Source organism: Protomyctophum bolini (assembly GCF_963924005.1).
Source record: "Protomyctophum bolini genome assembly, chromosome: 15".
Lineage (NCBI taxonomy): Eukaryota > Metazoa > Chordata > Actinopteri > Myctophiformes > Myctophidae > Protomyctophum > Protomyctophum bolini.
Window position 1 is genome coordinate 24,072,385 of NC_137876.1, and position 11,727 is coordinate 24,084,111.

The window sequence follows — 11,727 nt, forward strand, 5'->3', positions numbered from 1 at the left end:
TGGTGTCGAAGTGTCCTTGAGCAAGACTCCAAAGAACCCTTAAATGCTCCCGATGTGCAAGTTGGTGCCTTTTGATTGAAACCTTGCATGGTTTCCTCCGCCATCTGTGTATGAATGTGTGTTTGTGAATGGGTGAATAATGTAATGCACAATCTATGTAAAGTGCTTGGATGAAAGCATACTGCAAACTTTACTAAATGATTGTTTCAGTACACCAGTGTTATGTTCCCATTGTGGAACTTTATTCAGTTTTTATTATTTTTGCTAGCCTACTGCTGAAGTTTTGTTGCTGGGCTGGCTCCCAGTAGAATGTGGCCTCGGTGTCATAATTTTCACACCTTTTTTCTTTTCAGGCCATGGATCAGCAGCATCTGATACAGCCCGTGGCACCACTGCTTCAGCTTTATCCCTGAGGAAACACTGGGAACAGTTAAAGTTTGAATCCATCTTTTCTTACATGTTCTATGATATACAGTATATAAAAAATATCCACATACAAGGAGGTCATGGTGTTAAACAGCAAACGGCTCTGGTATAATGGTACTCCTGGTTTACTAGGATGGGGTGCAACTCCCTGCCTTGCCTGCTGGCTTATTTACCATTATTTTAATTTTAATTTTGTCCTGTCGTATGCGATGCATTGTGACCTTGAAAATCTATTATTTTCAAAAGATTTTTATATATTTTGAACTTGTGAAATGGGATATTCACAATTAGTACTTTCACTTTTTGTACTTTAGGGCTAGCTATAGTTTCTAGTTTCATTTCTTAAGGCCTATTCACACTCCAGCTTTAGCTCATAGGCCTCACTCACACCTTCGCAAAAGACTGATGTATGCTTGTTGTATACAAAGGGTGTGATACATCTTGCCCCAATGCATTTCCAATGGGAGTCACATGGGCTATAACCCATCGTTTTTGTCATTTCGTCATTTTTTTCAAATCCTCAAAAATGATGAAAAACTGCGCGCTATAGTATGCCGTACGATATGGGCTATAGCCCACGGTCCAAAATGATGAGAAACGAGGCTAACTTTTTTTTTCAAAATTTCAAAAAACATGGGCTATAACCCATCGTTTTTGTCATTTCGTCATTTTTTTCAAATCCTCAAAAATGATGAAAAACGGCGCGCTATAGTATGCCGTACGATATGGGCTATAGCCCACGGTCCAAAATGATGAGAAACGAGGCTAACTTTTTTTTCAAAATTTCAAAAAATATGGGCTATAACCCATCGTTTTTGTCATTTCGTCATTTTTTTCAAATCCTCAAAAATGATGAAAAACGGCGCGCTATAGTATGCCGTACGATATGGGCTATAGCCCATGGTCCAAAATGATGAGAAACGAGGCTAACTTCTTTTTTCAAAATTTCAAAAAACATGGGCTATAACCCATCGTTTTTGTCATTTCGTCATTTTTTTCAAATCCTCAAAAATGATGAAAAACTGCGCGCTATAGTATGCCGTACGATATGGGCTATAGCCCACGGTCCAAAATGATGAGAAACGAGGCTAACTTTTTTTTTCAAAATTTCAAAAAACATGGGCTATAACCCATCGTTTTTGTCATTTCGTCATTTTTTTCAAATCCTCAAAAATGATGAAAAACGGCGCGCTATAGTATGCCGTACGATATGGGCTATAGCCCATGGTCCAAAATGATGAGAAACGAGGCTAACTTTTTTTTTCAAAATTTCAAAAAACATGGGCTATAACCCATCGTTTTTGTCATTTCGTCATTTTTTTCAAATCCTCAAAAATGATGAAAAACTGCGCGCTATAGTATGCCGTACGATATGGGCTATAGCCCACGGTCCAAAATGATGAGAAACGAGGCTAACTTTTTTTTTCAAAATTTCAAAAAACATGGGCTATAACCCATCGTTTTGTCATTTTGTCATTTTTTTCAAATCCTCAAAAATGATGAAAAACTGCGCGCTATAGTATGCCGTACGATATGGGCTATAGCCCACGGTCCAAAATGATGAGAAACGAGGCTAACTTTTTTTTCAAAATTTCAAAAAACATGGGCTATAACCCATCGTTTTTGTCATTTCGTCATTTTTTTCAAATCCTCAAAAATGATGAAAAACTGCGCGCTATAGTATGCCGTACGATATGGGCTATAGCCCACGGTCCAAAATGATGAGAAACGAGGCTAACTTTTTTTTTCAAAATTTTAAAAAACATGGGCTATAACCCATCGTTTTTGTCATTTCGTCATTTTTTTCAAATCCTCAAAAATGATGAAAAACGGCGCGCTATAGTATGCCGTACGATATGGGCTATAGCCCATGGTCCAAAATGATGAGAAACGAGGCTAACTTTTGTTTTCAAAATTTCAAAAAACATGGGCTATAACCCATCGTTTTTGTCATTTCGTCATTTTTTTCAAATCCTCAAAAATGATGAAAAACTGCGCGCTATAGTATGCCGTACGATATGGGCTATAGCCCACGGTCCAAAATGATGAGAAACAAGGCTAACTTTTTTTTTCAAAATTTCAAAAAACATGGGCTATAACCCATCGTTTTTGTCATTTCGTCATTTTTTTCAAATCCTCAAAAATGATGAAAAACGGCGCGCTATAGTATGCCGTACGATATGGGCTATAGCCCACGGTCCAAAATGATGAGAAACGAGGCTAACTTTTTTTTCAAAATTTCAAAAAACATGGGCTATAACCCATCGTTTTTGTCATTTCGTCATTTTTTTCAAATCCTCAAAAATGATGAAAAACGGCGCGCTATAGTATGCCGTACGATATGGGCTATAGCCCATGGTCCAAAATGATGAGAAACGAGGCTAACTTTTTTTTTCAAAATTTCAAAAAACATGGGCTATAACCCATCGTTTTTGTCATTTCGTCATTTTTTTCAAATCCTCAAAAATGATGAAAAACTGCGCGCTATAGTATGCCGTACGATATGGGCTATAGCCCACGGTCCAAAATGATGAGAAACGAGGCTAACTTTTTTTTTCAAAATTTTAAAAAACATGGGCTATAACCCATCGTTTTTGTCATTTCGTCATTTTTTTCAAATCCTCAAAAATGATGAAAAACGGCGCGCTATAGTATGCCGTACGATATGGGCTATAGCCCATGGTCCAAAATGATGAGAAACGAGGCTAACTTTTTTTTTCAAAATTTCAAAAAACATGGGCTATAACCCATCGTTTTTGTCATTTCGTCATTTTTTTCAAATCCTCAAAAATGATGAAAAACTGCGCGCTATAGTATGCCGTACGATATGGGCTATAGCCCACGGTCCAAAATGATGAGAAACGAGGCTAACTTTTTTTTTCAAAATTTCAAAAAACATGGGCTATAACCCATCGTTTTTGTCATTTCGTCATTTTTTTCAAATCCTCAAAAATGATGAAAAACTGCGCGCTATAGTATGCCGTACGATATGGGCTATAGCCCACGGTCCAAAATGATGAGAAACGAGGCTAACTTTTTTTTTCAAAATTTCAAAAAACATGGGCTATAACCCATCGTTTTTGTCATTTCGTCATTTTTTTCAAATCCTCAAAAATGATGAAAAACTGCGCGCTATAGTATGCCGTACGATATGGGCTATAGCCCACGGTCCAAAATGATGAGAAACAAGGCTAACTTTTTTTTCCAAAATTTCAAAAAACATGGGCTATAACCCATCGTTTTTGTCATTTCGTCATTTTTTTCAAATCCTCAAAAATGATGAAAAACGGCGCGCTATAGTATGCCGTACGATATGGGCTATAGCCCATGGTCCAAAATGATGAGAAACGAGGCTAACTTTTTTTTTCAAAATTTCAAAAAACATGGGCTATAACCCATCGTTTTTGTCATTTCGTCATTTTTTCAAATCCTCAAAAATGATGAAAAACGGCGCGCTATAGTATGCCGTACGATATGGGCTATAGCCCACGGTCCAAAATGATGAGAAACGAGGCTAACTTTTTTTTTCAAAATTTCAAAAAACATGGGCTATAACCCATCGTTTTTGTCATTTCGTCATTTTTTTCAAATCCTCAAAAATGATGAAAAACTGCGCGCTATAGTATGCCGTACGATACGGGCTATAGCCCACGGTCCAAAATGATGAGAAACGAGGCTAACTTTTTTTTCCAAAATTTCAAAAAACATGGGCTATAACCCATCGTTTTTGTCATTTTGTCATTTTTTTCAAATCCTCAAAAATGATGAAAAACGGCGCGCTATAGTATGCCGTACGATATGGGCTATAGCCCATGGTCCAAAATGATGAGAAACGAGGCTAACTTTTTTTTTCAAAATTTCAAAAAACATGGGCTATAACCCATCGTTTTTGTCATTTCGTCATTTTTTTCAAATCCTCAAAAATGATGAAAAACTGCGCGCTATAGTATGCCGTACGATATGGGCTATAGCCCACGGTCCAAAATGATGAGAAACGAGGCTAACTTTTTTTTCCAAAATTTCAAAAAACATGGGCTATAACCCATCGTTTTTGTCATTTCGTCATTTTTTTTAAAATCCTCAAAAATGATGAAAAACGGCGCGCTATAGTATGCCGTACGATATGGGCTATAGCCCATGGTCCAAAATGATGAGAAACGAGGCTAACTTTTTTTTTCAAAATTTCAAAAAACATGGGCTATAACCCATCGTTTTTGTCATTTCGTCATTTTTTTCAAATCCTCAAAAATGATGAAAAACGGCGCGCTATAGTATGCCGTACGATATGGGCTATAGCCCATGGTCCAAAATGATGAGAAACGAGGCTAACTTTTTTTTTCAAAATTTCAAAAAACATGGGCTATAACCCATCGTTTTTGTCATTTCGTCATTTTTTTCAAATCCTCAAAAATGATGAAAAACTGCGCGCTATAGTATGCCGTACGATATGGGCTATAGCCCACGGTCCAAAATGATGAGAAACGAGGCTAACTTTTTTTTTCAAAATTTCAAAAAACATGGGCTATAACCCATCGTTTTTGTCATTTCGTCATTTTTTTCAAATCCTCAAAAATGATGAAAAACGGCGCGCTATAGTATGCCGTACGATATGGGCTATAGCCCATGGTCCAAAATGATGAGAAACGAGGCTAACTTTTTTTTTCAAAATTTAAAAAACATGGGCTATAACCCATCGTTTTTGTCATTTCGTAAATTTTTTCAAATCCTCAAAAATGATGAAAAACTGCGCGCTATAGTATGCCGTACGATATGGGCTATAGCCCACGGTCCAAAATGATGAGAAACGAGGCTAACTTTTTTTTCAAAATTTCAAAAAACATGGGCTATAACCCATCGTTTTTGTCATTTCGTCATTTTTTTCAAATCCTCAAAAATGATGAAAAACTGCGCGCTATAGTATGCCGTACGATATGGGCTATAGCCCACGGTCCAAAATGATGAGAAACGAGGCTAATTCTTTTTTTCAAAATTTCAAAAAACATGGGCTATAACCCATCGTTTTTGTCATTTCGTCATTTTTTTCAAATCCTCAAAAATGATGAAAAACTGCGCGCTATAGTATGCCGTACGATATGGGCTATAGCCCACGGTCCAAAATGATGAGAAACAAGGCTAACTTTTTTTTCCAAAATTTCAAAAAACATGGGCTATAACCCATCGTTTTTGTCATTTCGTCATTTTTTTCAAATCCTCAAAAATTATGAAAAACGGCGCGCTATAGTATGCCGTACGATATGGGCTATAGCCCATGGTCCAAAATGATGAGAAACGAGGCTAACTTTTTTTTTCAAAATTTCAAAAAACATGGGCTATAACCCATCGTTTTTGTCATTTCGTCATTTTTTCAAATCCTCAAAAATGATGAAAAACGGCGCGCTATAGTATGCCGTACGATATGGGCTATAGCCCACGGTCCAAAATGATGAGAAACGAGGCTAACTTTTTTTTTCAAAATTTCAAAAAACATGGGCTATAACCCATCGTTTTTGTCATTTCGTCATTTTTTTCAAATCCTCAAAAATGATGAAAAACTGCGCGCTATAGTATGCCGTACGATACGGGCTATAGCCCACGGTCCAAAATGATGAGAAACGAGGCTAACTTTTTTTTCCAAAATTTCAAAAAACATGGGCTATAACCCATCGTTTTTGTCATTTTGTCATTTTTTTCAAATCCTCAAAAATGATGAAAAACGGCGCGCTATAGTATGCCGTACGATATGGGCTATAGCCCATGGTCCAAAATGATGCGAAACGAGGCTAACTTTTTTTTTCAAAATTTCAAAAAACATGGGCTATAACCCATCGTTTTTGTCATTTCGTAATTTTTTTCAAATCCTCAAAAATGATGAAAAACTGCGCGCTATAGTATGCCGTACGATATGGGCTATAGCCCACGGTCCAAAATGATGAGAAACGAGGCTAACTTTTTTTTTCAAAATTTCAAAAAACATGGGCTATAACCCATCGTTTTTGTCATTTCGTCATTTTTTTCAAATCCTCAAAAATGATGAAAAACTGCGCGCTATAGTATGCCGTACGATATGGGCTATCGCCCACGGTCCAAAATGATGAGAAACGAGTCTAACTTTTTTTTTCAAAATTTCAAAAAACATGGGCTATAACCCATCGTTTTTGTCATTTCGTCATTTTTTTCAAATCCTCAAAAATGATGAAAAACGGCGCGCTATAGTATGCCGTACGATATGGGCTATAGCCCATGGTCCAAAATGATGAGAAACGAGGCTAACTTTTTTTTTCAAAATTTCAAAAAACATGGGCTATAACCCATCGTTTTTGTCATTTCGTAATTTTTTTCAAATCCTCAAAAATGATGAAAAACTGCGCGCTATAGTATGCCGTACGATATGGGCTATAGCCCACGGTCCAAAATGATGAGAAACGAGGCTAACTTTTTTTTTCAAAATTTCAAAAAACATGGGCTATAACCCATCGTTTTTGTCATTTCGTCATTTTTTTCAAATCCTCAAAAATGATGAAAAACTGCGCGCTATAGTATGCCGTACGATATGGGCTATAGCCCACGGTCCAAAATGATGAGAAACGAGGCTAACTTTTTTTTCCAAAATTAAAAAAAACATGGGCTATAACCCATCGTTTTTGTCATTTCGTCATTTTTTTCAAATCCTCAAAAATGATGAAAAACGGCGCGCTATAGTATGCCGTACGATATGGGCTATAGCCCATGGTCCAAAATGATGAGAAACGAGGCTAACGTTTTTTTTCCAAAATTTCAAAAAACATGGGCTATAACCCATCGTTTTTGTCATTTCGTCATTTTTTTCAAATCCTCAAAAATGATGAAAAACGGCGCGCTATAGTATGCCGTACGATATGGGCTATAGCCCATGGTCCAAAATGATGAGAAACGAGGCTAACTTTTTTTTTCAAAATTTCAAAAAACATGGGCTATAACCCATCGTTTTTGTCATTTCGTCATTTTTTTCAAATCCTCAAAAATGATGAAAAACGGCGCGCTATAGTATGCCGTACGATATGGGCTATAGCCCATGGTCCAAAATGATGAGAAACGAGGCTAACTTTTTTTTTCAAAATTTCAAAAAACATGGGCTATAACCCATCGTTTTTGTCATTTCGTCATTTTTTTTCAAATCCTCAAAAATGATGAAAAACTGCACGCTATAGTATGCCGTACGATATGGGCTATAGCCCACGGTCCAAAATGATGAGAAACGAGGCTAACTTTTTTTTTCAAAATTTCAAAAAACATGGGCTATAACCCATCGTTTTTGTCATTTCGTCATTTTTTTCAAATCCTCAAAAATGATGAAAAACGGCGCGCTATAGTATGCCGTACGATATGGGCTATAGCCCATGGTCCAAAATGATGAGAAACGAGGCTAACTTTTTTTTTCAAAATTTCAAAAAACATGGGCTATAACCCATCGTTTTTGTCATTTCGTAATTTTTTTCAAATCCTCAAAAATGATGAAAAACTGCGCGCTATAGTATGCCGTACGATATGGGCTATAGCCCACGGTCCAAAATGATGAGAAACGAGGCTAACTTTTTTTTTCAAAATTTCAAAAAACATGGGCTATAACCCATCGTTTTTGTCATTTCGTCATTTTTTTCAAATCCTCAAAAATGATGAAAAACTGCGCGCTATAGTATGCCGTACGATATGGGCTATAGCCCACGGTCCAAAATGATGAGAAACGAGGCTAACTTTTTTTTCCAAAATTTAAAAAAACATGGGCTATAACCCATCGTTTTTGTCATTTCGTCATTTTTTTCAAATCCTCAAAAATGATGAAAAACGGCGCGCTATAGTATGCCGTACGATATGGGCTATAGCCCATGGTCCAAAATGATGAGAAACGAGGCTAACGTTTTTTTTCCAAAATTTCAAAAAACATGGGCTATAACCCATCGTTTTTGTCATTTCGTCATTTTTTTCAAATCCTCAAAAATGATGAAAAACGGCGCGCTATAGTATGCCGTACGATATGGGCTATAGCCCATGGTCCAAAATGATGAGAAACGAGGCTAACTTTTTTTTTCAAAATTTCAAAAAACATGGGCTATAACCCATCGTTTTTGTCATTTCGTCATTTTTTTCAAATCCTCAAAAATGATGAAAAACGGCGCGCTATAGTATGCCGTACGATATGGGCTATAGCCCATGGTCCAAAATGATGAGAAACGAGGCTAACTTTTTTTTTCAAAATTTCAAAAAACATGGGCTATAACCCATCGTTTTTGTCATTTCGTCATTTTTTTTCAAATCCTCAAAAATGATGAAAAACTGCGCGCTATAGTATGCCGTACGATATGGGCTATAGCCCACGGTCCAAAATGATGAGAAACGAGGCTAACTTTTTTTTTCAAAATTTCAAAAAACATGGGCTATAACCCATCGTTTTTGTCATTTCGTCATTTTTTTCAAATCCTCAAAAATGATGAAAAACGGCGCGCTATAGTATGCCGTACGATATGGGCTATAGCCCACGGTCCAAAATGATGAGAAACGAGGCTAACTTTTTTTTTCAAAATTTCAAAAAACATGGGCTATAAACCATCGTTTTTGTCATTTCGTCATTTTTTTCAAATCCTCAAAAATGATGAAAAACAGCGCGCTATAGTATGCCGTACGATATGGGCTATAGCCCATGGTCCAAAATGATGAGAAACGAGGCTAACTTTTTTTTTCAAAATTTCAAAAAACATGGGCTATAACCCATCGTTTTTGTCATTTCGTAATTTTTTTCAAATCCTCAAAAATGATGAAAAACTGCGCGCTATAGTATGCCGTACGATATGGGCTATAGCCCACGGTCCAAAATGATGAGAAACGAGGCTAACTTTTTTTTTCAAAATTTCAAAAAACATGGGCTATAACCCATCGTTTTTGTCATTTCGTCATTTTTTTCAAATCCTCAAAAATGATGAAAAACTGCGCGCTATAGTATGCCGTACGATATGGGCTAAAGCCCACGGTCCAAAATGATGAGAAACGAGGCTAACTTTTTTTTTCAAAATTTCAAAAAACATGGGCTATAACCCATCGTTTTTGTCATTTCGTCATTTTTTTCAAATCCTCAAAAATGATGAAAAACTGCACGCTATAGTATGCCGTACGATATGGGCTATAGCCCACGGTCCAAAATGATGAGAAACAAGGCTAACTTTTTTTTCCAAAATTTCAAAAAACATGGGCTATAACCCATCGTTTTTGTCATTTCGTCATTTTTTTCAAATCCTCAAAAATGATGAAAAACGGCGCGCTATAGTATGCCGTACGATATGGGCTATAGCCCATGGTCCAAAATGATGAGAAACGAGGCTAACTTTTTTTTTCAAAATTTCAAAAAACATGGGCTATAACCCAACGTTTTTGTCATTTTGTCATTTTTTCAAATCCTCAAAAATGATGAAAAACGGCGCGCTATAGTATGCCGTACGATATGGGCTATAGCCCACGGTCCAAAATGATGAGAAACGAGGCTAACTTTTTTTTTCAAAATTTCAAAAAACATGGGCTATAACCCATCGTTTTTGTCATTTCGTCATTTTTTTCAAATCCTCAAAAATGATGAAAAACTGCGCGCTATAGTATGCCGTACGATATGGGCTATAGCCCACGGTCCAAAATGATGAGAAACGAGGCTAACTTTTTTTCCAAAATTTCAAAAAACATGGGCTATAACCCATCGTTTTTGTCATTTCGTCATTTTTTTCAAATCCTCAAAAATGATGAAAAACGGCGCGCTATAGTATGCCGTACGATATGGGCTATAGCCCATGGTCCAAAATGATGAGAAACGAGGCTAACTTTTTTTTTCAAAATTTCAAAAAACATGGGCTATAACCCATCGTTTTTGTCATTTCGTAATTTTTTTCAAATCCTCAAAAATGATGAAAAACTGCGCGCTATAGTATGCCGTACGATATGGGCTATAGCCCACGGTCCAAAATGATGAGAAACGAGGCTAACTTTTTTTTTCAAAATTTCAAAAAACATGGGCTATAACCCATCGTTTTTGTCATTTCGTCATTTTTTTCAAATCCTCAAAAATGATGAAAAACTGCGCGCTATAGTATGCTGTACGATATGGGCTATAGCCCACGGTCCAAAACGATGAGAAACGAGGCTAACTTTTTTTTTCAAAATTTCAAAAAACATGGGCTATAACCCATCGTTTTTGTCATTTCGTCATTTTTTTCAAATCCTCAAAAATGATGAAAAATGCGCGCTATAGTATGCCGTACGATATGGGCTATAGCCCATGGTCCAAAATGATGAGAAACGAGGCTAACTTTTTTTTTCAAAATTTCAAAAAACATGGGCTATAACCCATCGTTTTTGTCATTTCGTCATTTTTTCAAATCCTCAAAAATGATGAAAAACGGCGCGCTATAGTATGCCGTACGATATGGGCTATAGCCCACGGTCCAAAATGATGAGAAACGAGGCTAACTTTTTTTTTCAAAATTTCAAAAAACATGGGCTATAACCCATCGTTTTTGTCATTTCGTCATTTTTTTCAAATCCTCAAAAATGATGAAAAACGGCGCGCTATAGTATGCCGTACGATATGGGCTATAGCCCATGGTCCAAAATGATGAGAAACGAGGCTAACTTTTTTTTTTCAAAATTTCAAAAAACATGGGCTATAACCCATCGTTTTTGTCATTTCGTCATTTTTTCAAATCCTCAAAAATGATGAAAAACGGCGCGCTATAGTATGCCGTACGATATGGGCTATAGCCCACGGTCCAAAATGATGAGAAACGAGGCTAACTTTTTTTTTCAAAATTTCAAAAAACATGGGCTATAACCCATCGTTTTTGTCATTTCGTCATTTTTTCAAATCCTCAAAAATGATGAAAAACGGCGCGCTATAGTATGCCGTACGATATGGGCTATAGCCCACGGTCCAAAATGATGAGAAACGAGGCTAACTTTTTTTTTCAAAATTTAAAAAAACATGGGCTATAACCCATCGTTTTTGTCATTTCGTCATTTTTTTCAAATCCTCAAAAATGATGAAAAACGGCGCGCTATAGTATGCCGTACGATATGGGCTATAGCCCATGGTCCAAAATGATGAGAAACGAGGCTAACTTTTTTTTTCAAAATTTCAAAAAACATGGGCTATAACCCATCGTTTTTGTCATTTCGTCATTTTTTTCAAATCCTCAAAAATGATGAAAAACTGCGCGCTATAGTATGCCGTACGATATGGGCTATAGCCCACGGTCCAAAATGATGAGAAACGAGGCTAACTTTTTTTTT